At 43.2% G+C, this 27,120-nt stretch overlaps 1 pseudogene across 1 annotated transcript in view; it reads right to left on the bottom strand.

Annotated features, from left to right (window-relative positions):
- LOC148020820 (UDP-glycosyltransferase 85A1-like) overlaps nucleotides 1-20,215 on the bottom strand; it is a 57,386-nt pseudogene extending 37,171 nt beyond the window's left edge. Inside the window, exon 1 of the transcript XR_015694544.1 lies at nucleotides 19,930-20,215. The product of XR_015694544.1 is annotated as a UDP-glycosyltransferase 85A1-like (transcript). The remainder of the gene's footprint in view (nucleotides 1-19,929) is intronic.
- Between the last annotated feature and the right edge of the window lie 6,905 nt (nucleotides 20,216-27,120).

The raw sequence follows: 27,120 nt of genomic DNA, 5'->3' as shown, positions 1-27,120 counted from the left end.
GATTGGTCTTTTTCTGCTATCTGCACTTGGTTATATCCGCTGAATCTATCCAGAAGGGAATAAAGCTCATATCCTGCCATTGTGTCCAATAGTTGGTCTATGAAAGGGATAGGAAAGTGATCCTTCTTCATCTTGGAATTCAACTTGCGGAAATCCACACATATACGAAGCTTTCCATTCTTCTTGGGTACAACCACGATGGGTGAGACCCATTCACTATTTGCCACTGGATAGATGAACTCAGCTTCCAGAAGCTTTAGCAGCTCTGCTTTCACCAATATGGAATAATTCGGGTTCATTCGCCTCTGTCATTGCCGTACTGGCTTGGCATCAGGCTCCAAGTCAATATGATGCTGACATATTGTGGGATCAATCCACTTTAGGTCTTTGTAGGACCATGCAAACACGTCCAAATTCTCTTTCAACAAGTTGTACAAAGTTGACAACTCCTCTTCTGGTAGGTTGCTACCCACCTTCAAATGGCGTTCAGTGCCATCTGCATCCACAAAGGTTAACTACCTTTCACCTTCTACTTCACGGATGAAGGTCCCACGGACTGCTTCTGGGTACAAATCCCACTCCTTCAATGGAGTGGTGTTCTCATCTGATGTTCCACTTTGACTGCCTTCTTCTCTTGGTGGAGACTCAGGTTGATCCTTGAGATGTTAAAATGGGATTAGAGCCGTTTCAGGTTTGGTTTTGAGATTAGTTACCTCTTGGCTTGAAGACTCATCTTCTGATGACGTGTTCAGGAACATCACATAACAGGGATCCTCTGATGCCTGTTGGAATCGTGAGACTGGTACTTGTTGGCATGGTGCATCATCATCATCTTTTCTTGGCAAAGGTGGGTGAGGGCGGCATGAGCCATTGTTGAAAGATGGCTTGGTCTTCTTTAACCTTTTCTTATAAAGATTTTGCATATGAGAAAATCCATTTACCAGACCAAATGGTACCATTGCCATTCTGTCCCACAGCACGAGCTCGCCTGCTTCTGATGCTTCTGGAACTTCTTCATCATATGTATCCTCTTTGGGTGGGATAGACTCTTCCATCTCGCTTTCATAACCTTCTTCTTCCGTATCATCTCCGTCCTCTCTAGACTCTGTCTCTATATTTGTTTCTGTCTCTGTAGGAGCTCTGTAGGAGCTCTGTAAGAGAAGAACAGGTTCTTTGTTTCATCTTATGCCTCTGTCTCTAGCTCTGATGTGGCCATGTAACAGGGAGAGTAGTACATCCATGCTTCTATCTCACTGTCAGAAGTGATTTCGGAAATCGTTCCCGGTTCAGGCAGGAAGTATTCACCCATTGATAATGGCTTTGCATATTTTGGGAGTTGGCTTACCGTATCCACTGTTAAGGCACGTGCCTCTATTTTCTTGGAAAGGATCTGTTTGACATCATCTTCTTCTGCTGATGTTCCATCTGTAGCCTCATTGGGGGAGTCAGAAGATAATTCCAAGGAGGTGGATCCATGTCCTTTTTGAGCACCATATAACTTCAGCACCACTTTATTGGGTCCTCTACCCAAGGTCAAGGTTCCTTTGAACCAATCCGTCCTTGCTCTGGCTTAAAAAAGCCATGGTCTACACAGTAACAGGGGATAGGATGTACCATAAGAGTTTGGATTCACCACTAGATAGGTTAGTCAATAATCTTTTCCAGCCACTGTAGTCTTCACATATGGGAGAATGCCCAAAGGCTTGATTCTGCTCTGATCCGCCAGTCTGATGAGCCATTGGGTTGGTTGCACACCTTGTAGGCCTAGATCCTTCATTGTCACATCCGTCATAATGTTCACTAATGAACCACCATCAATCAGTGCATTTGCAATAAAGCAGCCTTCTATCCACACGCCAGTCTCTGGGGTACCCGGATCTAGGAAGGTGTTAGCCACGTCCACTTCTTTTACAGGCTCTGGAGCTTTGTTGGACTTTGTTGCTGATTGGGGAGCAATCCGTAAGCCACGTCTTCTTGTCAGTATAAATTTGAACTTTTTTCGGCAACTGGGAGACAACATCAATAATTGTCAGAATGTGAGGTTTGGTTTAAAGGTATCTAGATCTCTGACCAGATCGTATTCCTTAATAGGATCCACTAGCTTCTCTAACTAGTTAGGGAATGGGGCAACACCCATTTTTATTTTCCTTTTTTCTTCCAATAGGGGCATCATGGGGACTTCTTTTGCCACTTGTGGCACTTCCTCCTCTTCTATCTCCTAGACCTCTGGTCCTGTCTTTGGAATTGTCTCCGTGACTCCTTGTGGCACTGTAGTGCTCTGTACAGCAATGTAAGGCTCTGTTCTGTTCTGTTCTTCTATTGGAAGATTGAACTTCATTGTTCTGGCAGGAGGATTATTTTCTTTCTGGATAGGTGGTTCCTTCTTCTTTGCACGTGTGATGGCAGCAACTTCGAATTCCACTAAATTGGAGGTAGGCTCTTGGGCCTTGGCCGGATTATTAGTAGCACTGTTTTTCACTGGAGCTGGGCTTGGACAGTCTTTTACAGTGTGGCCTTCTCCTTTGCATCAACTGCATAAGGGCTTATAATCCACTGACCTTCTGGGATTTGGAAAATTTGGTGAAATGTGTCCCTTTTCTCCGCATCTGTAACACTCCACTTCTAATCTCTGACCACCGCCAAATTGTCTTCCTCTGTAACTTTGGGATGGAAATCTTCTGGGTCTGAAATTAGGACCAAACTCCCTAGGCTTTGGTCAAATATCCCGTGTTGTCATTTTTGATTCGAGCAAGTTGAATCTTGCGTCTTCTTCCTTCCTTCTCCTATCATGCATCTCCTTCAGAGAGCAAATATCCTCTGTATGGTTCTTCCGCAAACAGTAGGAACAGAAAGCTCCAGGGACTATTGGCTTTTGTGTACATTCAGTGGCTAAATGGCCTGCTTGATGACACTTACCACATCAAGTATTTGACTGCATCACATCGCAACGTTGGAATGCTAGTGGTATTCACTTTCAGTGTCTGTAGCTGCTCTGTAATCACATCCATCAACTCCTTTTTGATATTTGCAATTGAGTTGGATAAATAATCCTTCAAGCTTTCTCTTCATGAGGTACTGGCAGTAGGGTTTTGAGGAGTCTCTGTAATCATTGCATAAATAGGTTGGGCTGGTGCAGAAATGTTGGCTGTTGGCTCCAGTTGGTAGGATTCCACTGTTGCTGTTGATTTGGCATTGGGGAAATTGGTTGGGACCATTGTTGTTGTGGTTGAACCATCATTTGAGGCATTGATTGTGGCCACTGTGGATTTGGTGCACTATACTATGATACTGGAGGCATCTGTTGGTAGGGGTAGGGGACTGTCCCTGGGATTGCATTTGGTGGGTACATCATTCCTGGCATCAGAGGAGGTAGGACTCCTCTTCCTGGATTCATCGCCAATCTAGCTTCCACTTCATCATACAGTCTTGCACCTTTTGTTGCAGCTTGCAATGTGACTGGTCTTTGCAGCTCCACAAACTTACGGGCTTCTGGTTGTAATCCTCTGAGAAACACCCCCTTTTGAATGCCATCATCTAGATTATGGTTAGTCCATCTCTTCAGGATGGATTCCATTCGTGAGACATAAGCTTCTACTCTTTCTCCAGAGGACTGACTTAAATTCATAAATTCCTCTCGCATCCGCTCTTCAAAACCTTCATGCCTGAATTTAGTGAGGAAGGCCAACTTCAGGTTGTCCCATGTGCCAAAAGTTCCTACTGCTTGTCTCTCATACCACTGAAACACGGTGCCCTTGAAAGTGGCGGGGAATATTGCTAACCAATGCTCAAGGGTTCTGGCATTGTTAGCCACACATGCTACCATAAACTCTGCTACATGAAGATCGAGGTCTTCATTGTACTCTCCCTTAAAAATTGGCAACGGGACTACATTCACTAGCCTGTCATCAATATTTCCAGGATGGATCTGGCTTGGAAGTGGACCTCCAGCAGGAGGAGGAAGGGCTTGATGTGCCATTGGGACTTCTATAAAGAGTTCCACAAGGGCGTCAAAGGCGGCTTCTCTTGCGAGCTCATTCTCGGCTTTGATTCTTGCCTTCTCTCTTCTCACGTACCTCTGGACTCGTTCTAATTGCTTGTCTCTTTATTGCGTCATTCATCAAGGGGTTGGATCCACTATGTTGTTAGTGCTCCACAGAGGGATAACAGAAGGCTTCAGTCTCTAGAGGACTCTCTTTCCAACATTTCTTCTACTTCTTTCTTTTCAACGTCTCTGAATTCTACTTTTATGCCATTGCACAGAGGAAGGTATTTGGGTTCTGAAGGTGTCAAAATGCATACGTCTAAGCATTGTGGTGGTGCCATCATCATAGTAATGCCAACTTCTGATGGTTTCAACAGTGTATGTTGCGAAAAACACTCTGTCTACCAACTTCCAGTGGGTTGCCAATTGAACAAACAGAAGATTATCAGTGCACCAAGCATCCCATGTATCTTGCTGTTGAGCATCCACGAACAAATTCCAACTCTTTTCCTTCTTATTTTTATGAACCTCCACAGACCAAAACTCCTGAAGCTTCTTCACAATCTCCCACTTGATGATGTCTGGAAACTTCTCAATGAATGCCAAATCTTCCATGGATGGTCATTCTCTCTGTTTTTGCTCTTCAGTTTGTTCCCAAATAGTTTGTCACCAAGATGCAAGTTTTTGCTGCTTCAACAGGAAGAGGAAACTGTCCACCACATAGAGCATGCATCATGATGGTGATATGTTTCCGCCATTGTGGGATGAACTTCTTGTGGAAAGTGGCTTTGATTATGAGAAATTCCAACTCTTCAGTGGAAGAAAGAACTTTACAAACATCTATTGAATTCTTCTCTTCTTAGCAATGCCATTTCCTTCATTTTTAGCCTCTTCTGGTGCTTGTTGATGGCAAGCTTCTCCGGCTGCGCACCAAAAACATGGAGCCCCAAGAGGAACACCAAGGAAAAGGGAATTCTCTTGCAAGAAAATCTATCTTGTAACATCAACAAGCTTTTATTTCATTCTTTTGATCATCAAAACAAATAAAACAGCAATTCTTCACGCAGCATCATAGTAAATATCTCCCACGGATTTGATAGAATCAACCATAATCTTCAACATCTTCACAAAATCCATCAATAGAACAAAGAACAAAAAGGAATACACCATCCTTGAATGGAAATCAATCACATATTATCCATCTTCAATATCTTCATAGTTCTCTCTCTCAATCTCTCATATACAATCACACTGTTTTGATAGAATTGGCTATCTCTGGCTCTCTCTCTCTCTCTCTCTCCATCAATAGTACATCATATACTCACTACAATACTCTCATAATAACCCTCAGTAATCCTTCTTAGGTCATGGATACACCTCCCAAGAGGTATGTCTGATATGAAGAGGCACCAGAGCCACTACAGTGACTCTTTATAGTTCACCACTGTCACTTCACTCCAGTCTTTACTTGAGTCTTCAGCAGCTACTTCTTTGACTTCTTTTAGCTCTTTTGCACTTGTATTCACCTCTTTCCAAGGCTAGAAAACTTTCCCAAGCTACACTCTCATCCAACAGAACACATACAGAAGCATACAGAAGGTCTACAGAGGCTCACAGAAGCTCAACAAAGAGTTACAGAAGGTCAATAGAAAGCATCAAAAACACATAACTCATACCAAAACCATTCCAAACCATCAAAAATCACTCAATAAGCTTTCAAAAAATCTCAAACCCTATCAATCAATACTCTATTCTTCCATACAGAGAGGAAACAAAACAAAACAGAAGCTCAACAGAAGCTATCAGGACCAAACAGAACATATCAGAACATCAACATAACTTCACATCTCTACTAATAAACATCATGAGCTTAATCAAACCATTCCAACCTATCCCAAAACACTCTCAAACCACTTCCAAACCAATCAATCATCTCATAAAATCAACCATTCAGCTCTCAAAAACAACAAAAAGCAGCCAAAAAATAGGTCATTTCAACACTCAAGAGTGACATCTTGTGCAAAAGTGATGTCCTGCGAAGTCAAGTTCTTGAGTATAGCATGGAACTGGCTCAAGTGAGCAGACATGGTCACATTCTCCTTCATGCGTAGGTCCATAAGCTGCTTCAGCCAATACATCTGACTTGCTATACTTTTCTTGTCATAGAGATTCTTGATTTTATCCCACAACTACCATGCACTCTGTTCTTCCTTAAATACATTGTAATGAACCTGTTCTGTGAGAGATAATACAATAGTGGACTTGCATAACTCATCAAGCTCAAGCTATTCCTCATCTGGCATAGTTGTAGGCGGATGCCCGCTGATGCTCGCTCAACCTCAAAGGTTTGATCTGCGATTTTTGCACCGACACCTGCCAAATCTGGCTCTTCCAATAAGAGTAATTTGTACCATCAAGCTTAGTGATGTTGAAAATAGCATGTTCAGTGGACGAACTCGCCATAATGCAAGTTGGAAGACAGTAGATAGTTCAAAACTGCTTGCTGTTTACTGTAGAAAATGACCAAAAAGTCACCAAAATTGAGAGAAAATGGTGAGAAAAGTGTAACCAAAGCTGCTTCCCACCAAGAACTAGTGAAAATACATCATTTCAGAATATTTCAGCATGAAAAATCCATGTCAGTCCATACATAAATGCTTACTATAATAAATTACATATTTCAGTAAATGAGAGCTAATAGTGCCAAAATCGGATCCCAAGTCAATCAGATACTGCCAAGACCAAAGTCGGCATCATGCAGACATAACATAGGAATATGATAGTTGATAAGGATGAATCCAACACCCAAACGTGTCATACAAACATTTGCCAGTGAGTAGGCACACCCCCCAGTCAACGGCGCAAAGTGTTCCTGCCACTACCAAGACTTGACACAAGTAGGTGTCAGCTCACAAAGAGAGGGACCCAAAGCAAAGAGTCAGCTCATAAGCATAAGAGGAACCAAGACATATGAACCATGCATCATCCTGGAAGGTAAAAGATCCCAAATAGTCTCAAAAGCTCAAAGAGCATAGACCGCTTGCTCAATGGCTGTCAATCATCCAAAGATGCTCCCACTGGCACAAAAGCCATATATATCAAGCAACAAAGCTCGAACAAAGCATGTACAAGCACTAGTGAAAAGTGTCTAAGATCAAGCATCAATGGTACATCCTAGATATGTAGGCAATAGAGCATCCGTATGTAGCATCCATAAGCATGTAAGACATCAAGTACATCCCAATATACAACTTTGGCAAGCCAATAAATAGCTCAAGTAAGCTCTGGGAATCCAAGGTCAAGCCAAGATCGAGCTCTAGTAGCAATAGGCTCCAAACAATGTAACTAGCATGTAGTAATGGCATAGGCTAAGCATGTCAAGACCAGTCAGGCATAAGCAATATACATGCCATAAGTACATCCAAGATGGAGCATCCAAATGCTTTGCAAAGCAAGCTCAAGCTCAACCAACAATCCCGAATCAAAACCAAGCTCTATGTCGAACCCTGAGTGTCAATACATCACCATATATGCCCAAAACATAGCCCTAAAAGCATATGTATAAGCATACATGAGTAAAATGACTTCAGTCCAACTGTGTACAATAGTGATTTACTGTTCAAAACTGAGAATTTCAGCACCAAAATCAGCTCCAAATGGTTGCCAAACAATAGGCATACATTCCCCTAACATCCGGGCATCAAACAGGACCAACCGTGCATCAAATGACAATGCCAAACAAGCTGTAGTATCAAATGTCAGTGTAACACTGCCATAAACTGCATGTGGACTATTATGACAGTCCCAAAATAGTGTTAAATTAATCCAAATGCTATGCCAACACATCAACCATCAAAACCAACCATCAAAGCATGTTCATATGCCCGAAATGGAGCCTTTCCAAGTGCCAATGGAGGAGGAGAGCTGTTGTTGTGACTGTCAATGCTGAAGACACATATGGGAGGGCTGCGTGATTGCGCCAACTACAAATGCTGGTCATGGGGCTGCAAAAAATGGTGGCCAAGCTTCGGCGGGGTCCGGTTAAAGCCAAGGAAGGCCTCAAACAAGCTCCAGCAAGGGGAGAGCAGCCCACATATGAAATGAGAGCTGGGAGTGTAATGGCTGCCTTGTTTCAAGAGGACTGAAAACTGAGGTAAACCCTATAAAGAGTGAAGCAATACCTCTGTGTGAATGCCTTGAGGGTACCCAAAGGGGCCAGGAAGGTGCTCGGGAAGTCGGGGAGTGACAAGAGCTCGAAGGAGTCGGATATGGCTGCCGGGAAGGAGACCCAATGCGAGTGGGGAGTCGATGGGAAGCTGAGAATGCTATGAACCAAGCTCAAGAGTCGGGAAGCCGAGCTCTAATACTAGTTGAAAGGTGAGAAGGATCGAAGCTTGCACATGAGAACTATGGCGGGAGAGCAAGAGCAAGAAAGAGAGAGACAAGAAATGGGAACTCCAACAGTCACAATCTGTGATCGGGCCTTCCTTTATTCAAACTGTCACTAAAAGAATAAAGAATAAAGTGACGGTGATGGATGCCCGCCACGTGTAGTGTGCAGTGGCGGTGACTGTGAGTGTAGTAATACACGAGCGGCTAGGCGGAGGCGCCTTTACCCCCAACACATTCTTGCCATTACCATCTCTGCCTCTAACAGTCAAAGCATGCGACACATGAGAGGCATCCAAGTTCTTACGCTTGATCTCTTCTTGTAGAAGAGCACTCTGTACATCAGGCAAGATCAAAATAGTAGCAGGAGTACATAAGGCAGTGTAGAATACATCCCATGACTCACTTAGGGTCCTAAACAAAGACAATGGAGTAACCTCATCATTAAAGGTAATACCCTGCGAGTTAATTCTTGAGAATAGCATAGAATTGGCTCAAATGAGTAGACATTGTCATATTCTCCTTCATACGTAGGTCCATAAGCTGCTTCAGCCAATACATCTGACTTGCTAGACTTTTCTTGTCAAAGAGGCTCTTAATTTTATCCCAAAGATGCCTAGCACTCTGTGCTTCCTCAACTACATTGTAATGAACCTGTTCAGTGAGAGACAAGATGAGGGTGGACTTGCATAACTCATCAAGCTCATCCCATTCGTCATCAATTATAATTTCAGGCTGCTCACCATGCATCCTTAGTGGCTTTATCTGCGATTTCTACACTAATACCTTCCAAATTTGGCTCTTCCAATAGGCATAATTCGTACTATCAAGCTTAGGGATGTTGAAGATAGCACTGTTAGTGAAAGAAGAACCCATAATGCATTCCAAAACAATGCAAACAATTCAAAACTGCTTGCTATTTTTTACTGCAAATAGCCAAAATACCACCAAAACCAATGCAAAATGACCATGAACTAATAGCTAATGATGTTGCCCACCAAGTAACATCAAAAGTACATAAAATCAGGATGATTCAGCCTAAAAATTCCACATCAGTCCATACATAACTACTTGCTGTAATAAATTACAACCAAGTACAATGAGAGCAAACTGTAGGCAAAATCAATGCACCAAGTCAACCACCAACTGTCAAAGCATAACCGGCATTAAGCGGGTATAAATCAACATATGATAGTCATATAGACATCGATCAAACATGATGAACCCTTATTTTAGTGCAAAATTTATCAAAAACCATGCTACGTATTGTCAAATGTAGTGCAGACTACATGGTCTTTTGGACATGTAAATCTCATTTGTACTTAGCCTAACAAACTATAAAGGCTATGAACCTAAGAATAATTTTGTATTTTGTGCTTCCATAAAATGAATTTTAAAAAAAAGGAGGCTTGAAAGGTCGTGGGAGAGGAGGTTGGAAAAGGTGGTTTTAACTACCTCTCTCCTTTATCTTCTAATCTTACGATTCTTTCTCTCTCTCTCATTCTGCACAACTCTCCTCCCCTCTCTAGTGCTTCATGTCTAATCTTATGGGAGAGAGGGAGTGAGGATGAATTCATGGCACTATTTCTTGTGCGCAGAGGTTCATGGCTTTGTGTGAGAGAGGAGAGTGTTTAAGTACTTTGTTTGTTGCTTGGATCTGTGGGAGTACTCACAGCCTCCCTTTCTCGGGATTCTCTGTGATTGGAAGGCAGCTAGTCATTTGGTGCGTCTACCGGGGGGGAGGTGATCCATGGATTTTCAGTAGCAAATATAGAAGAACAAAGCTATCAAAATCTGAAATCTGCATATCCTATGCGCTTAAGCATGGGCGGCTTAGCATGGATTTCCTACTCGATGGAAGCGAAGACATGATAACATACGATCAAGGCGGTGTAATAATCACAAAACAAACAACAAGATGCCTTGAAAGAAAGTAATTGCGGGTGGCTTTCTCATTAGAACCATGTTCGGATAGCCTCAGGAAATCGTTGACCAAAAGCAAGCACAAAGAGAAGCATCAAAAGATTAGTGAGATGAACTGAAAGATGAAAAGAAGGTATCATGATAGCAAGATCTGGGCGCAGCACATGATCGCTGTATATATTTTAGGGCGGCCTAAAATCGACTATAGAAGATATAGTATCCCATAAATAGAGCGCATCGAATTAGTCTTCTCAATTCCCATCAGTTGGGTCAAAGCCGTTGAAGCCATCGCCAATCCTAGAGAATGAAAAATGTGGAAGCTGGCCTAATCATCACAGGATTAACACCAAAGTAGCAGTATATTGTAGCCATCACCATTTGAAAACAATGGGAAGAAGCAACAACTGGATTTCCAATCGTGGACAGTGACAGTTTTTTTCCCTCTATCCATCATCAAGAAAATACAATAAAGAAACCCTATCTCTTAAGTTCCATTCACACATAACCCCTAGCCTCTTCTCTTTCACATAAACTAATCAAGATAATGGTCAAAGCCTAAGCTGCAATCATATGCCTGTCCAAGATAAAGAGGCCATGGGAGGAGATCTTCATCGACCAAATCCTAAGTGAGGGTGTGTTGCGCTGCAAAATCTTTTTATGGGGCCTTTCTTGCACAAAGCTTCAAGGTGGCAAAGTCATTTTTACCATGTTGTGGGGGTTGTTCTTTTTGTGGACCAAAGGCGGATGGGAGATCCTTCTTGTGTTCTATGTAACATGGAGTTTGAAGAATAAGTGTGGGAGTGTCTCAAGGTCAAAGAAGCCTTTTGATGAAGCAAAGTGATGAAGAGTTGCGGGTGGGTCTTCACCAATCTTGGTTCGCAGGAGCTCACCTTTCCAGTGTGGGAGAAATGATGAACCCTTATTTTAGTGCAAAATTTATCAAAAACCATGTTACGTATTGTCAAATGTAGTGCAGACTACATGGTCTTTTGGACATGTCAATCTCATTTGTACTTAGCCTAACAAACTATAAAGGCTATGAACCTAAGAATAATTTTGTATTTTGTGCTTCCATAAAATGAATTTTAAAAAAAAGGAGGCTTGAAAGGTCGTGGGAGAGGAGGTTGGAAAAGGTGGTTTTAACTATCTCTCTCCTTTATCTTCTAATCTTACGATTCTTTCTCTCTCTCTCGTTCTGCGCAACTCTCCTTCCCTCTCTAGTGCTTCATGTCTAATCTTATGGGAGAGAGGGAGTGAGGATGAATTCATGGCACTATTTCTTGTGCACAGAGGTTCATGGCTTTGTGTGAGAGAGGAGAATGTTTAAGTACTTTGTTTGTTGCTTGGATCTGTGGGAGTACTCACAGCCTCCCTTTCTTGGGATTCTCTGTGATTGGAAGGCAGTTAGTCAAAACACCCAAGCATGTCAAATGAATTTTTCAGTAAGTCGGCACACCCCCTGTGTAATAGGGCAAAGTGTACACAACACTAGCAAGACCTGACACAAAGAGGTGTATGCTCAGGGAGTGCAAAGCCCAAATCAGCCCAAGTACATGTATGCGGACCACAAAATATCAACCATGCAACATCCAAATGAAGAAGATCCCAGTCTCAGAAGACTCAAAGCTCAATAACATAAACCACCTGCTTAATGTCTATCAAACATACAATGATGCTCCCACTGGCACAAAAGTCGTATGGATCAAGCCAAGAAGCTCAAGAAAGGCATATGAGAGCACTAGTGATGAAAGATCCAAGACCAGACATCAATAAGACATCATGAGCATATAGGCTTTGTAGCTTCCAAATAGAGCATCCCATCGACATCAATTGTATCCCAAATACAACTCTAGCAAGCCAAGAAATATCCCAAGTAAGGCAAGACAAGGCACTAGTAGTAATCAGCTCCAAAAAATGTAACTAGCGTGTAGTAGTGACATATGCCAAGCATGTCAAGACTGGTCAAGCATAGGTAACATACATGCCATATGTACATCCAAGATGGAGCATCAAATGCACTCCAGGATTTTAACCTGAAGCATTAAGTGTTTTGCCTTGAGTTAGTTCCTTGAGCAAATAAGTTCAAACAATGTACCTAAGTGTACAATCATGATAAATTCAGAGGTCGTTTGTATGACCAACTACTAAGGTGTGATTCCTTCTTCTCGAATGCTCCCAGCATTCGATCCTGGATCGTTCACGACTTGGCAAGATTCCAAGGGCTTGGCAAGCTAGGTTGCTTGTTTCCCCTTTATCTTCAGATTAGGGTTTGTACTGTGCCGACCCTAATTATCCTTACCTTAGGTCTCCTGGTAAAAATAGGTCATGGACAACCTCGTCGTCCTCGGTTGGTCAACTTGCTGGTTATCTCCTAGATCCCTTGAAGTACCTATGTACCTTTATCTTTGATCTTAATTGATCAAGATTGTCTATCCCTTCGACCATGGTTGGTCAAGATGGTTCTATTTAGAATAGTTCCTACTCTGTCCTAAAGTATAATCTTCTTAAGCCCTCTTAATAATGCTCATAGGGGCTTAAGCTTTTACCTATCCCTCTTGAATTCACCAAGGACTTTGAGATGGGACTCATGGATCTCAGTCCCAATTAGTAGATTACAAACAATGTTGAATTTTCCCAAAAAATTTAATGCATGCAAAATGTAATTCCATGCCTTCTTTTCAATGCTTACTGATACCAACTGTAACGTGTCTGCTTGTCCTCCTATGGGACACGTCTTAGCAGCCCATTAGAAAGAGAGTCTAGAAAGCACCATGTGGCACTTGCAAGGAATGTTATAGGGTTTGTGATCTAGGTCTTCCCGATTCTACCTCGAGCAAAAGTATCCAATCGTTCCCACTTAGGATCAACCTGAAGCCAAGGTTCACTTCCTATCAGCAAAGTCTCTAGGAAGTAGCTAGCGTCGAGCTCCAAATGAACCTCTTTGCATAGGGACAACAGAGTTGAAGCAGATTTATGCTACACTTGGTTCATGGAGAATGGGAAACAAGAGGGATGCGAAGCTCAACCTCTCTGCCCATAAGGCATAGTCCCATTCCGTTCCCCTAAAATAGCATAAATCAGGATTCTAACTCTACTGACGCCAGGTCTTCGTAGTCTCGTTATCATGTCTTTTGAGAAACATTCCCAGCTAATCCGGACGACCCATTTCGTAGGATGGACCCAAGTCACGTCCACCGCACTTTCCTCGGTTTTCTTAGTTATCTAATTACCTACCATATTATGCTTGACATACAAAAGCAGCTTCCTTAATTAATCAATTTAAACACAGGTTCCTTCACGTAACTTAGGCACTGACACAAAAACAATGTCAAGCAAGTTCCTTTTTCAAATATTTGATCTTTATTTATCATAGTCCCAGAATACATCAAGTATCATGGTTGAAGGCTATCCCAGCAATCAACAGGATTGCTGCTCCAAGTTCCGCCCGTAGACTAGTACACGGGCCTCGAGATCCCATATCGAGTCACGTCGGCCTCTTGTATGAGATCCAGAGGCAAGGAATTTACAGTCAAAGCCTCCCTTGGCAGAGAATGGAAAATGAGAGGGATGCAAAGCTCAACCTTTCTGCCCATAAGGCATAGTCCCATTCCGTTCCCCTAAAACAACATAAATCAGGATTCTAACTCTACTGATGCTAGGTCTTCGTAGTCTCGTTATCACGTCTTTTGAGAAAAGTTCCCAGCTAACCGGGACCACCCTTCCATAGGATGGACCCAAGTCACGTCCACCCCACTTTCCTCAATTTGCTTAGTTATTTAATTACCTACCACATTATGCTTGACATGCAAAAGCAGCTTCCTTAATTAATCAATTTAAACATAAGTTCCTTCACATAACTTAGGCACTGACACAAAAACAATGTCAAGCAAGTTCCTTTCTCAAATATCTGATTTTTATTTATCATAGTCCCGGAATATATCAAGTATCATGTCCGAAGGCTATCCCACCAATCAACAGGATTGCTGCTCCAAGTTTCGCCCGTAGACTAGTACACGGGCCTTGAGATCCAATCTCGAGTCATGTTGGCCTCTTGTGTGGGATCCAGAGGCAAGGAATTTATAGCCAGAGCCTCCGCTGGCACCCAAGCATCCTCTCGCTCCAAGCAGCACCCACAAAGAGACCTCTCGTGGCGGGTTCGGTCCATATACTCAGTGCGGCTAACAACACCCTTGGATAGGGCCAGGCAGATAGTCAGAGGTAACTAAACCTGCCTCTCCCTCCAAGCTTTTAATCTGAAGCATTAAGTGTTTTGCCTTGAGTTAGTTCCTTGAGCAAAGAAGTTCAAACAATGTACCTAAGTGTACAATCACGATCAATTTAAAGGTTGTTTGTATGACCAACTGCTAAGGTGTGATTTCTTCTTCCCGAATGCTCCCAACATTCGATCCTGGATCGTTCGTGACTTGGCGAGATTCCAAGGGCTTGGCATGCTAGGTTGCTTGTTTCCCCTTTATCTTTGGGTTAGTGTTTGTACTCTGCCGACCCTAATTATCCTTACCTTAGGTCTCCTGGTAAAAATAGGTCATGGACAACCCTGTCGTCCTTGGTTGGTCAACTTACTGGTTATCTCCTAGATGCCTTGAAGTACCTATGTACCTTTAACTTTGATCTTAATTGATCAAGATTGTCTATCCCTTCGACCATGGTGGGTCAAGATGGTTCTGTTTAGAATAGTTCCTACTCTGTCCTAAAGTATAATCTTCTTAAGCCCTCTTAATAATGCTCATAGGCGCTTAAGCTTTTACCTATCCCTCTTGAAGTCACCAAGGACTTTGACATGAGACTCATGGATCTCAATCCCAATTGGTAGATTACAAACAACGTTGAATTTTCCTAACAACTTTAATGCATGCAACGTAATCCCATGCCTTCTTTTCAATGCTTACAATTTTGATATAATCCATACGATATTTTATGCTACACATGCGAAGGTATTTTCTATGCATGCAATCTTAACATTATTCTCTGTGTAATTATTTACACGATCGATAACCTTCTTGAATGGTCTAACTTTATGTGATCATTGTATGAGCCTAGCTGCACTTCAATCTTTTTCAGCAGATTACTACGTGTACCTTGGAATCCATCTTGCAATATGGACATGCATTTTGTTTCTTTCAATGTCCTCTGAAGTGCATTTTAAGCAAGAACTTGTGCAAGGAACAATGCACTTTATGTAAGAATTTATGCAAGAATTTTTGGTAATTTATGATGTAGTTTCTAATCAATTTCACCTATTATGATGTCATCTTACAACGGAGATTATCTTGTTCGTTACATACATCACAACTATGTTCATACCTAGGAAATTATCGAACATGCAATTAATGTGATGCATGTGAATATGATTTTTCACCGTGATAGTTATGACCTATGATTGAATAATAGAGAAACCTGAGTTTGGAGTGATGCCGTGATTCTAGTGTTATTGATGCCTGATGAATGGTTTGCGTTTGCGGTGCCACCTTGATTCGAACCTCCATCCACACTTGCAGGGTTTCCGGCCATATTTGTGGACTACGCTTCGGGGCCATACTCGAAGACGCGTGTACGAGTGACAGAGTTCTCGCACTCACCTATGCAAGATCCTTGCCACCTCTCCTTGAGTGGAGGAAGAGATTGAGGGGGGGAGGGGCGTATTTTCGGAAATGACAAGAGGGGTGTGTGACCTCTCTTTGAGGGGGGGAGAAGAAGCTTCTCTATCTCTCTCTCTCCCCCTCTCTCTCTCTCTCTTCTCTTCTTCTCCTCTCTCTCTCTATTCTTCTTCTTCTTCTTCTTCTTCTCTTCTTCTCCTCTCTCTCTCTCTTCTTCTTCTTCTTCTTCTTCTCTTCTTCTCCTCTCTCTCTCTCTTATTATTATTATTATTATTATTATTCTTCTTCTTCTTCTTCTTCACTCATGGTCAGAGGGGGGGCGCTTCCTGTCCAACCGAGGGAGGGGGGCGTACTGCCATTGACGAGGGAGGGGGGGCGCTCTTTCAACTAGGGAGGAGGGGAGGGCTTCCCTTATAATAGGGAAGGGAGGTGGTATGGGGGGGGGGGGGGGAGATGGCCGTTAACGGCTGCCACCCCTCCCACTTAGGGGCAGCATGCCCCCCCTTTTCTTTCTTACTCACACACACACACTCTCTCTCCCTCCACCATGCACACGGCAGGGGTAGAGAGAGGGAGAGTAAAAAATTTTGAAAAAAAATTAATTTTTTTTAAAAGGGGGAGTTTGCATGGGGGAAGGCACGGGGCACGAGGGATATTACATCCTCTCCCCCTTAGAGGAATCGAGATGTCCTCATCTCAAGAAGACCTGGGGGTATTGTTGGTTGAGAGTATTTTCGTCCATCCAGGTGGCATCCTCTTCTGGATAATCTTTCCACTGGATGAGGTATTCTCTCAAGGTCCTTGATCTCAAATGCCTCTCCTTAACATCTAGGATTCTATCAGGCTGTAGCTCAAGGACTCCTTGGCTAGGCATTACAATTTGCTGATCATCAAGTACATGATTTGGATTAAGTAGTCAATAGGCTAATGTGGAATACATTATGAATCTTTAGAGTTGTGGGTAGCTGCAGTTTGTAAGCATTAGGCCCTAGGCACTTGGTGATCTTATAAGGTCCACAATACCTCGGACTTAGCTTCTTGTACTCTCCCAAGGACAATGAACTCTGTTTAGGGCGTACACGGATGAAGACCATATCACCTTCAACGAAGGATCTGTCTTGCCGTTTCAAGTCAGCGTAAGCCTTCTGTCTATCCTTGGCAGCTTGAATGTCTTATCTTATTGATTTGATTTGATCATCCATGTCTTCCAGCATCTACCTAGAAGCTTCTACCCTCAAAGTTGGGTCTGAGAAGTCCAAAGGGGTATGACAATCATGCCCATACAATGCTTGGAAAGGGGTCATCTAAATACTCTGTTGGTAAGAAGCATTGTAGGCAAACTCAACCAATGGTAAGTACTGAATCCACTTTTTGGGTTCGCGACAGCAGTATGTCCTAAGCATATCTTCAATGACTTGATTAACTCAATCATTTCCACACTCAACATATCCCCACACTTAAAAAGGAAGCGTCCTCGCGACCTAGTAAAATGGAAGAATAAAAGCTCTATGATCTGCTAAAAAGAATCTTCAATTCAGCATAAATCACCCACTTTGATTACAACCCCAACATATCAACTTCATAACCTGGATCTTAAACACATATGAAAGGAAAACCAATAACATTAAAAAAAAAAACCATTCCAATATTATAAAAACCAAAATAACTCAAACTATTAAAGGATATAAGAGTTCTGCATCCAAATCTACAACTGCAACCATGTGATAACCAACTGCATCAATCTTCACAACTTCATCTTCATCAGCTCCACACAATTGAAAAAACATCACCTAATACAAAAAAATACCCATATACAAATATAGTCTGAATGGCATGGATCCCCAAAAATTGGAGAGCAAAAAGAAAATTTCCATTGATAAAGGAGGAATGATACAATGAGGAAAAAGCTCCATTGCTAAGTAGGATGAAGGTATTTCTTCTTAAACAGCATACTAAGCTTTAAACGCTCCAAAGCTTTACTCTCATCAACAAAATGCTGAGGCACATTCTGGAGGAACTGTAAGCAACACATCCTTTCCAATAAGATGAGGAACCTGGTAGGGAAGGTTTGTGCAAAGTAGTACAGAACATCCATCTGAGCAACTGTCACATCTACATTTGGATTGATGAGCAACTGAGGGATACTCTTTCGAGTATTCAACTTTGACTGCTGATGCATGAAAGCAAGATACCAACAAAAATGAGCTGCAAGGCGAACAGTGGTATCCTCAGAAGTAGCATGCACTTTGGCAAAATGAAGGTAAGAGTTCAAACATGCTGCAGATGTATCCCAAGACCATGGAATGAAAGGCCAGGTCCTGTCACACAATCATGTAGCGTCCATTGTCTTCGATGGAGTATGTCACTGTCATATCCTGGAGTATCCATCACTGACTGGGGAGGAAGATTGATATAATCAGATGAAGGGGGCAATGGAATAAGAGGAAAACATTGTAAAGGAGGATAAGATAAATCATAAAAGGAAGGCAAATGAAGGGATAAGGAAGACGGCAAAGATGGAGAATTCAACAAAAAGGTACGAAGGGAATCCACTGGGAAAAAAGAAGGAATAGGAGGAATTGAAGGTGGAGGGTTAGAAGGGGTAGGTGATGATGTAGGATCAGCAAAATAAAAGGACATGTAGAAAAAACAGGGATATGAGGAAATCCAGAAGGAGTAAAAGATAAAAGCGGAATGGTATTAGGACTTGAGGAAAGAAGGGAAATATAAAAAGGGAAACGATATGCCATAAGAGAATAAGAAAGGAGATCATCAGGATCTAAAGGATAGATAGAACAATGGAAATTAGGGTCCTGGAAAAAGGAATCAATAAATAACGGATGATCAGTAATAAAGCTCAACAACTGAGATTGTAATGGCTGGATATCAGATTTATGGAAAACACTCTGAAGACGACGAGGTTCCAAAGCGTCAGCCTCGAAAGTTGGATGCCAAGCATGTCCCTTACACCAAGACGTCTGCTCATGATAATACTTCAAACTATCTGCTAGCAGGAGCTCAACTGAGTGCACATACATGACTGCCTGTAAGATCACATCCCCCACATAAACATTCAAGTCCTCTTCATCAGGAATTTGTAGATGTCTGACAAGATACATGAAAGATAATAACTGAACCTCATGGGAAACCAACTCATCCACAAATCTATCAAAAACTGCTCTCAAGAGACACGCAGACCAAAGATTTGACCACCCATCCTCTGGAGGTTCCAAATCCACATTGCTTAAAGAGATGTATAGGGCAAACCTCTGTTGATTATATTTGATCCAAAAGGATGGAGGAGGTGACACCAATTCAGTATAGTGGGTAAAATCTTCCTGCACGCAGTTTATCCTCTACTGAAGGCGTTCCACTTTAGCGGAGAACCCATCACATAATTTAGCTTTATGGTGCAACTGATCAAGCTCTCCTTTGGAAGATATGATTGAAGAGACAATAGGAGTTGGAGGAGGAACAGAAAGAAGAGCCACTCTTTGGTTAAGTTATTCAATAACTTTCTGTTGGGACTCTACAATTGCCTGAAAGTGCTGCAACTCACCTTCACAAGTACTAAGTTTACTAGCCAAAATGACCATTTCCTCAAGGGCATAATTTTTCTCAAGCTGCAAGGATGCATTCTCCTCTTCCAACTTAGCAACCTTAGATTCTAACTCTTGGATAGTTGCCTTCAAGGAATCCATTAAGGATGTGGCAGCAGTCATTTGAGTATTAATATCACCGAGTGTAGCCCTTTCTGCAGACAAATCCTCCAGTGCCTTAGTCAACTGACAAGTCAAAGAATCCACCTTGTCTTGCAAGGAAGTATAAACACTGTTATACATTGTCTGAAGACAAGAGGTAAGGGAGGTTTCCAGAGTGGACTGGACATTTGAAACTAGCTGTGAAAGCATAGGTCCAGATAATATAGTATGTAAGGATGAAGGCATCTGCTATCAATTTGTCCTTCCTTTTGGGCTAAAAATAAATTAGGACAGGAGAGGAAAGAAGGAAGGACACTACTAGATACGGCAGGAACAGGTGCGGGTACAGGGGAAGCAAGTACAAGAGGGCTGGAAGGACCCTTTGTACGAAGGCGTTTCTTGCGAGAAAATACAACAGGGGACTCCTCATCTTCTCTAGATGGAGGGGAAGGGACTGATGGTGGAGGCTGCGGAGGTAAAGGAATAGAATCAGGCACTCGCACACCACCAGGAGGAGGTGCAAAAGTGATAATGCACTGTAAGAAAGTACCATAGGAAACATTAATGATCTGACCCTTCCGTACACGTTGGAAATGTTGATCCATCTTGGAGAGTAAGAAGCTTGCCCAGTTGAACCTAGCACCCTCTAGGATCTTCACAGACGCTGTGAACAGTTCCTTGGAAAGATACTTAGAAGCTGACTTACTCGTCATAAATCGGTCCTGGAGGAACTGACATAACTGCTTCCATATTGGAGAAGAGATAGGAGCAATAGAGACCCCTGAACTGTTAATAAGTTGATTGAGAAGCAAGGGGTAGAAGTTTCCTTCTTCAAGAGCGTAATTATCTCTTCAGCAGTAAGTAACTGGTTACCGCTAGGCACAAAGGAAGCAGAAAGGGGCAAGCACAACGCTTCATGGATATTAGCTGTAGATAAGCAGAAGGTACGGCTATAAACCAGGCCAGACTGGTTTTTATAAGAAGCCAAGAAGGAGTAACAAAGTTTCTCATCTACTGACGGCAATGTGAGTGCAAAAAATGGTCTGAGGCCTGCACGTCGGATGCAATCCGCCTCTAGAAGGAGAGAATAATCATGGACTGCGAGGGGAACATGGTGTACCACAATCGGAGGGGAAGAAGAAGATGATGATGCCATTCAGACTATAGCAAAAACCACACACACAAAACCAGGAATCAAAGAGAAAACCTGCAAAACCCACAAACAAAACCACCACTGAGACCATCGACAGGAGAAAGATTTAGGACAAGACTGACTGGACTAAACCACCCCAACCAAACCACATCCTACCAAAAATTCGACATGACCTACGCACATATGCGACCGAAAGCTTGGTGAATATGCAGTATAAACAAGCGCCCAAAACCCCATAATCAAGCACACAAAATAAAACAAAAGCGTCACACATACCGTAACCCAGACACTGATCAGACTCCAAACAGAATCACAGATTCAGACTAGTAAAATAGACATGAACAAATATGACCGACATCTTGGACGAAGAAAACCCAAGCCCTGTAAACGTTCAGGGTCCTACAGTGCGGTGAAGTGGATGGGTGAAGCTAAAGACTCATTTTGTTTAAATAATCAATTAAGCATAGTTCATTATTAATGTTTAATCCATTAATGCATGGCGAGTCGGAAACGTAACCCAGCCCCTCTCAGACTTGACATGACTTTACTTGACTGGGTCTCTACTAATACAGTTCATTGTTATAATTACATGATCTGTGGCACTTGCGTGCATGCATGTGTGACTTCAGGGGGTTCATTTTATTACAAGTTAAAGGTGTCTGTAACGCGTGTGCATGTGCATTGGTGAATGGGTTTTAACTTACAAAAATTAAGTGGGTTATGGTGCAAAGGTGCTCGTGCAACAGCGGGGTTCCTTTTACAATTAACGTTCGGGTTCGTTTTATTACAATTTTATGAAGTGCAGTATGTCAATTTTTGTGTATGTGCAACGGTCAATTGATTTTAATTACAATTTAAATGTGTGTTATGGTGCAATGTGAGAGAGGGAAAAAGAGAAAAAACCTAGCAATGTGTGGGTCTGTCTGCAAAGCCTAAGACAACGGCCTCGAAAAGGGAGAGGCGCAATCCACCGATAATCCACAAAACTAACAAAAGGCCGACTAAGACTAGTCGTCCTGTTGTACAGGAAAACGAAAAAACCACTAACACATTGACCAAAAAGAAATAATAAAACAAATGCGACGTGTGACCAAAGAAAAAAAATGGAGATGTTGGGGTTTTGGATTGATTGGGATTTAAGATTATGATTGTTTGGTTTTGGGGGTTGTTTTTGTTTTTTTTTAGTTTGGTTTGATTTGGTTGTATTGTTTGTTTGTTTTTTAAAAAAAATTAAAGTGGGTTTTGATGTGTGTTGGTTTTTTTAAAAAAAAGCGATGTGGTCATGAAATTTCAGTAACCAATCATGAGCATCAAGTGTAAAGAAGGTGATCGGATTTAATTGAGTTTTTTTCAGCTCATTTGGGGGATGAAAAATGATTTTTTCATTGAATTTTGTTTAAAATTAGGGTTTTGGCTCCAATTAATACTTTTGCCAACTAAGGAAAGCATTTTCAATGAGGAAATATTGGCAAAATGTACAAAAGAATTTGTAGAATTTTCAGAAATTTTTTTCTGACATTATTTCGGCATTTTTATGAATTTTAAAGGAATTTTTTTCATGGTTTTGAAAAGAATTTCAAATTTCGAAATTTTTTTGTAAATTTTTTTTCAATATTTTAGTGTGGAAAAATTTGTCAATTGTGTGTAGAAATATTGGGAAATTTTAAGGATTTTTTAAGGAATTTTTCTATAATTTTTTTAAATTGATTTTTAATAAATTTTTAAAATTTTAAATGTATTTTTAGGGTTTTTCGGGATTTTAAATTAAAAGGGCAGTACCCGGCTGCGTGTGAACAGCTGATAAGGACTCCATGTGAACGGCGGGCTTCAGCACACCACCGCACGGACAAGACGGAAGCGCGTCCCTGCGCGTGAACAGCTGCTAAGCGCGCACGAACTCGCAATCACGAACACACGCATGCACAACCATGCATGCACACCCGACGTGTGACAGGGGGCCGAGAAGGGGATACGGGGGTGTTTGTTGGTGAAAGCACATTTGGGTGGTCAGCGCTGTGGAGGAAGGTTGGGTGGGAAAGGGGCGTAGGAGGGGGAAGTTAGTGTGGGAATGGGGGGTGGGACTGGGGGCTAAGGGGGGGGTTTGTGTAATTGGGGGGGGGGGGGGGGGGGGTGTTGGGATTGGTGGGGGGGAATGGGGGCTTATGGGGGGGTAGGGGTTTCTGTATGTGTGTGGGAATGGGGGCTTGGAGGGGGGGGGGGGGGGGGGTTTTGTGTGTGTTTACTGGTGTGCTTGGGGGGTTGGGTGTGTGTGTGTGTGGGAATGGGGGCTTGGAGGGGGGGTTTGTGTAATTGAGGGGAGGTTGGGATTGGTGGGGGGGAATGGGGGCTTAGAGGGGGAGTTGTGTGACTTGTTGGGGGGGGGGGGGGGGGGGGGGCGGGTTTGGGATTGGTGGGGGGGAATGGGGGCTTATGGGGGGGTGGGGGTTTGTGTATGGGGGTGTGGGAGGAGATGGAATGCCGGTGGCGGCGGGGCGTGGCAGAGCCAGGCAGGCGGGGGGCGTCAGAGGAGTGGTAGGGCCAGGCGTCAGTGAGAGCGTGGATAGGGAATGCCCAGGTGTCGGGCGGCTAGACGGCCGGGCAATAGGAGGCCGGGCGGCGTCAGAGCAAGGCGAGAGGCGATGTCAGCGGCGTCAGCAGCAGGGCGGGGGCCCAGGCGGGGGCTGGAGGCAAGATGGCCTGGAGGCGGCCGTCAAGCAGAGCAGGGCGGGGGGCTAGAGGCGAGGCGGCCTGGAGGCGATAGTTAGGACCAGGCGGAAGGGGGAGAGGAGGGAGGGAGGAGAAGAGGAGGAGGAAGAAGGAGAGGAGGAAGGAGAAACAGAAGGAGGGGAGAGAAGGTGGAGGTTTCGGGGAGAGAGAGGGAGGGGGAGGAGAGAGAAAAAGAAAGAAGCAAGAAGAAGAGAGAGAGGGGGAAGGAGAGAGAAGAGATAATGGCCATGGGAGGGGGGGAAATAAGATTTTTTAAATTAAGTAATAAATTAATTAAAAAAGAGAAAAAAGAAATGAAAGGCGTGCCCCCGTCCCGCGCACAGGCGCGGGGTGGGGTAAAAAAATTTGCCGTGGCGAGATCGGAATGGCGTCGGAACGTCGACACGGGGTATGCGGACGCGACCGGGCGTGTTGAGACACGTAAAATAAAAAACAAGCGCGTTCACGCGCGGGACGAGTCTCGCGAAACACGTAAAAACAAGGAAAAATTAATATCTCCCAATCCGGGCATCGAAACGAAATGGCGTAAAAACAAAAATTGTGCAGAACGGCAGGAGGAAGACAGAGAAAAAGTGCAACGGGGGTTTCGGGGGAAAGACAAGGCATTCACATGCAAAAAACGCAAAAACGGGTCCAAAAACGCAATTGAAAATTAATATTGAAAGATCCGTGCATCGGAACAAAGTGCGAGAAAAAGGAAAAATGTGCAAAAGAACGTGCCCGACAACCTTATCATGACAGAACACCGTTTCGACTGAAAGAGGATGCAAAACGTAAAAAGGACACAAAACACATTTAAAAATTAATAATGAAAAATTTGGAAGTCGAAATAAGGGGGAGAAAAAAGGAAAAATGTAGGGAAAGTCGCGATGGACATGTCTGTCAAGTCAAATTGGAATTTCGATGCAAACAGGGCAGGTTTACATGAAAAAATGTCAAAAAGATGCACAAAAAAGGTCCCGTAAAAACCGCAAAATTAATATTTGACAAACCGTGCATCGGAAGGACACGGAGTAAAAAGGAAAAATATCAAGGAGAAAGTGATTGTTAGGGCTATGATGTCAGATCACTGTTCCAAAGCAAGAAAAGCGCGTTCACATGGAAAACCGTCTAATGTATGCAAAATCCGTCAAAAATTAATAACTCAAAAACCGTGCATCGGAACAGGGGTAGGTAAAAAGGAAAATTGGAAAGTGCAAAGGGACGGACAGGGCTATAAAGGTAGATGGGGATGTTGCTAAACATAGGGTACTTGCACTTAGAAACACATCAAAATAAAGGAGAAAGAGAAATGGAGTAGGAACATCCCCAAGGGAGGGGTGACAGTGGACGAGTGGGTGGGGAAGGGACCCCAGAGGGTAAAACAAAGTCATGGCGTACATGCATGATCCAAGTGAGGCATATGTAGGATGGTATACAAGGTAGACGCGCAAGGACGCGTCCCCACACTTAAAACCTTAATGGGTAGGGTTGACCGAGCAACAGGGACCTAATACCACACAACAGACTATCCGCTAACGTCCCCACACTTAAAACATGAACACCACTGACAACAAAAGGTGTAGGGTTAGAAAAACTTGGCCCATGTTGTCGAGAATCAAGGTTGACTGTCGATGGCACATCCACTGTCGTTATCGGCCTGTAGGAGGTACCAAGGTATCTTCGCAGCACACATCCTTCGTGGCAGGGACCACGCGGAAGCACCCAAGGAGGTAGCTGGTGGATGAATCGCGTTGAGTCGGTGTCGCTGACGAAGGAGAGTCTCTCAGCTTACAGTACTCAGATGGGATGACAGAACAATCACTCGCCCCATTACTAATATCACTCGATGAATAATGATTGAAACCCATATCTCACACCCGGTTTAGGAATTGACAAGGGGATGGTGCAGAGGGAGTATGCCAGGGTACACAGTTGATGGTGCATCAGTGCGTCCACCCCGTCTGACATAGGTGTAAGGAGGAAGGCAAGGGAGCCTTACAGTGCAGTGTACAGAACAGGGTGACGTGTCCTGTGTTGATGGCAGAGACCCACCCCGTGGGTGCATAGGGAAACGGAACGTACCTGACTCCAAAGATCGTAACATCCCTCAATTCTCACCTCTCGGTAATTGATTGAAGAAATTCTAGTCACATTCAGCCCACCCTTTGTCTCATGCTCTATTGATAGTTACAGAGGGCAGCCCTTTCCTGAAACCCATTGATATAATCCTCACGGTCACTTGTGCAAAGTTTGTATGCCTTGTGTGCATTTGATGGTGTAACTGTGCATCCCGCCCTATGCTGGCATACAGTGCAAGAAGGAAGGCCAGGGAGCCTTATGGTGCAGTGCACAGAAACAAATCGTGCTTTGTGCATTAAGAGGCCCATCCCGTGCGTGCAACACTTCATTCACACTTCTCACCTCTCATTTGATTTAAAGGGAAAAGACTGGTCACTCACCCCACCCTCTGTCTCACTCTCTGCTGATAGTTTCAGAGGGCAACCATACTCACTTTCCCATCCGGTTAGGATGAAAGCTTGCGTCCCTCGATTGTTTGTCGATGAAGATCGTGTCGTCAGTTGTTGAAGAGGCATACCCGGGGAGGTAGCCATTAGATCGAACGTTGTGTTGCATAGGACATGGCGTCTGCTAGAGGACTATCAAACGCTCTGCAGAAAGGCATAGGACACAGCGTACCAAGGGAGGCAACTTCGGAACTGGATCCTGGGAATGTCAAATGATTAATCCACTTTCTGGACTGTTGGGTGTTGCCAACTTTTCCACAGTCAGCTTCTCGCCCAAGGGTGTTAACCACCTTTTCTTGGAACGAGGCCTGCTATGACAGGGAATTTCTTCCTTTTCTCCCATAACAGTTTTTTTTTCTTCTTTTCTTTTTTTTTCCTTTTTTTAATGTTTTGTTGTTTTTTGTTTCTCCTATTCCCGAGGGTGTCTCCACCTTTTCTCGAAGAATAGGTCGGCATGACAGGGACCGAAGTTCTTTTCTCCCATGACCAATATGTATATATATATATATATATATATATATATATATATATATATATATATATATATATATATATATATATATATATATTCGAATTAAGCAAGGGAATGGTGGAAATACCATTTGTCAGAACCCACCTCGCCACTGTCGTTGGTGGAAAATAGAGGATAAGAGATCAGGGCTGGAAGGTGGGGCTGAGGGGACAAAGGGTTGCGTCCACCTCATCAGGAGTGGCTGAAGAATGGCTATCAGAAGTAGCATCATAAGAGTGACAGTGACACGCCAATGGGGGAAAGGACCAGGTGACCGTGATTGTCAAGATCCCCAAGGAGGAAAGTACTTCTTCAGGTGATATCCATTGATTAGGAAGGGATCATTAGAGGCATCAATGGTCTGCACTTGGACAGAGCCATTAGGGTTGACAGCAAGTACCTTATATGGGCCCATCCACCGCTGTTGGAGCTTGCTAGGAAACTTGCCAAATCGTGAATCATAGGCTAGGACCAAATCACTTTCCTTGAACTCCTTGTGCTTGATGAAGCTGTCATGATAAGCCTTACGTCGAACTTGCGTGGCTTCCATGCACTGTAGAGCCATCCTGCGAGTTTCATCCAAACATTCCAAGTGCACGAGATGGCGTTGCA

The sequence above is a fragment of the Lygodium microphyllum genome, chromosome 18 (assembly GCF_053477565.2).
Source record: "Lygodium microphyllum isolate KBCC chromosome 18, Lygodium_microphyllum_v1.1.10, whole genome shotgun sequence".
Taxonomy (NCBI): domain Eukaryota; kingdom Viridiplantae; phylum Streptophyta; class Polypodiopsida; order Schizaeales; family Lygodiaceae; genus Lygodium; species Lygodium microphyllum.
Note: the sequence above shows the minus strand (reverse complement) of the source record. Positions and strands in the feature narration are given on the sequence as shown.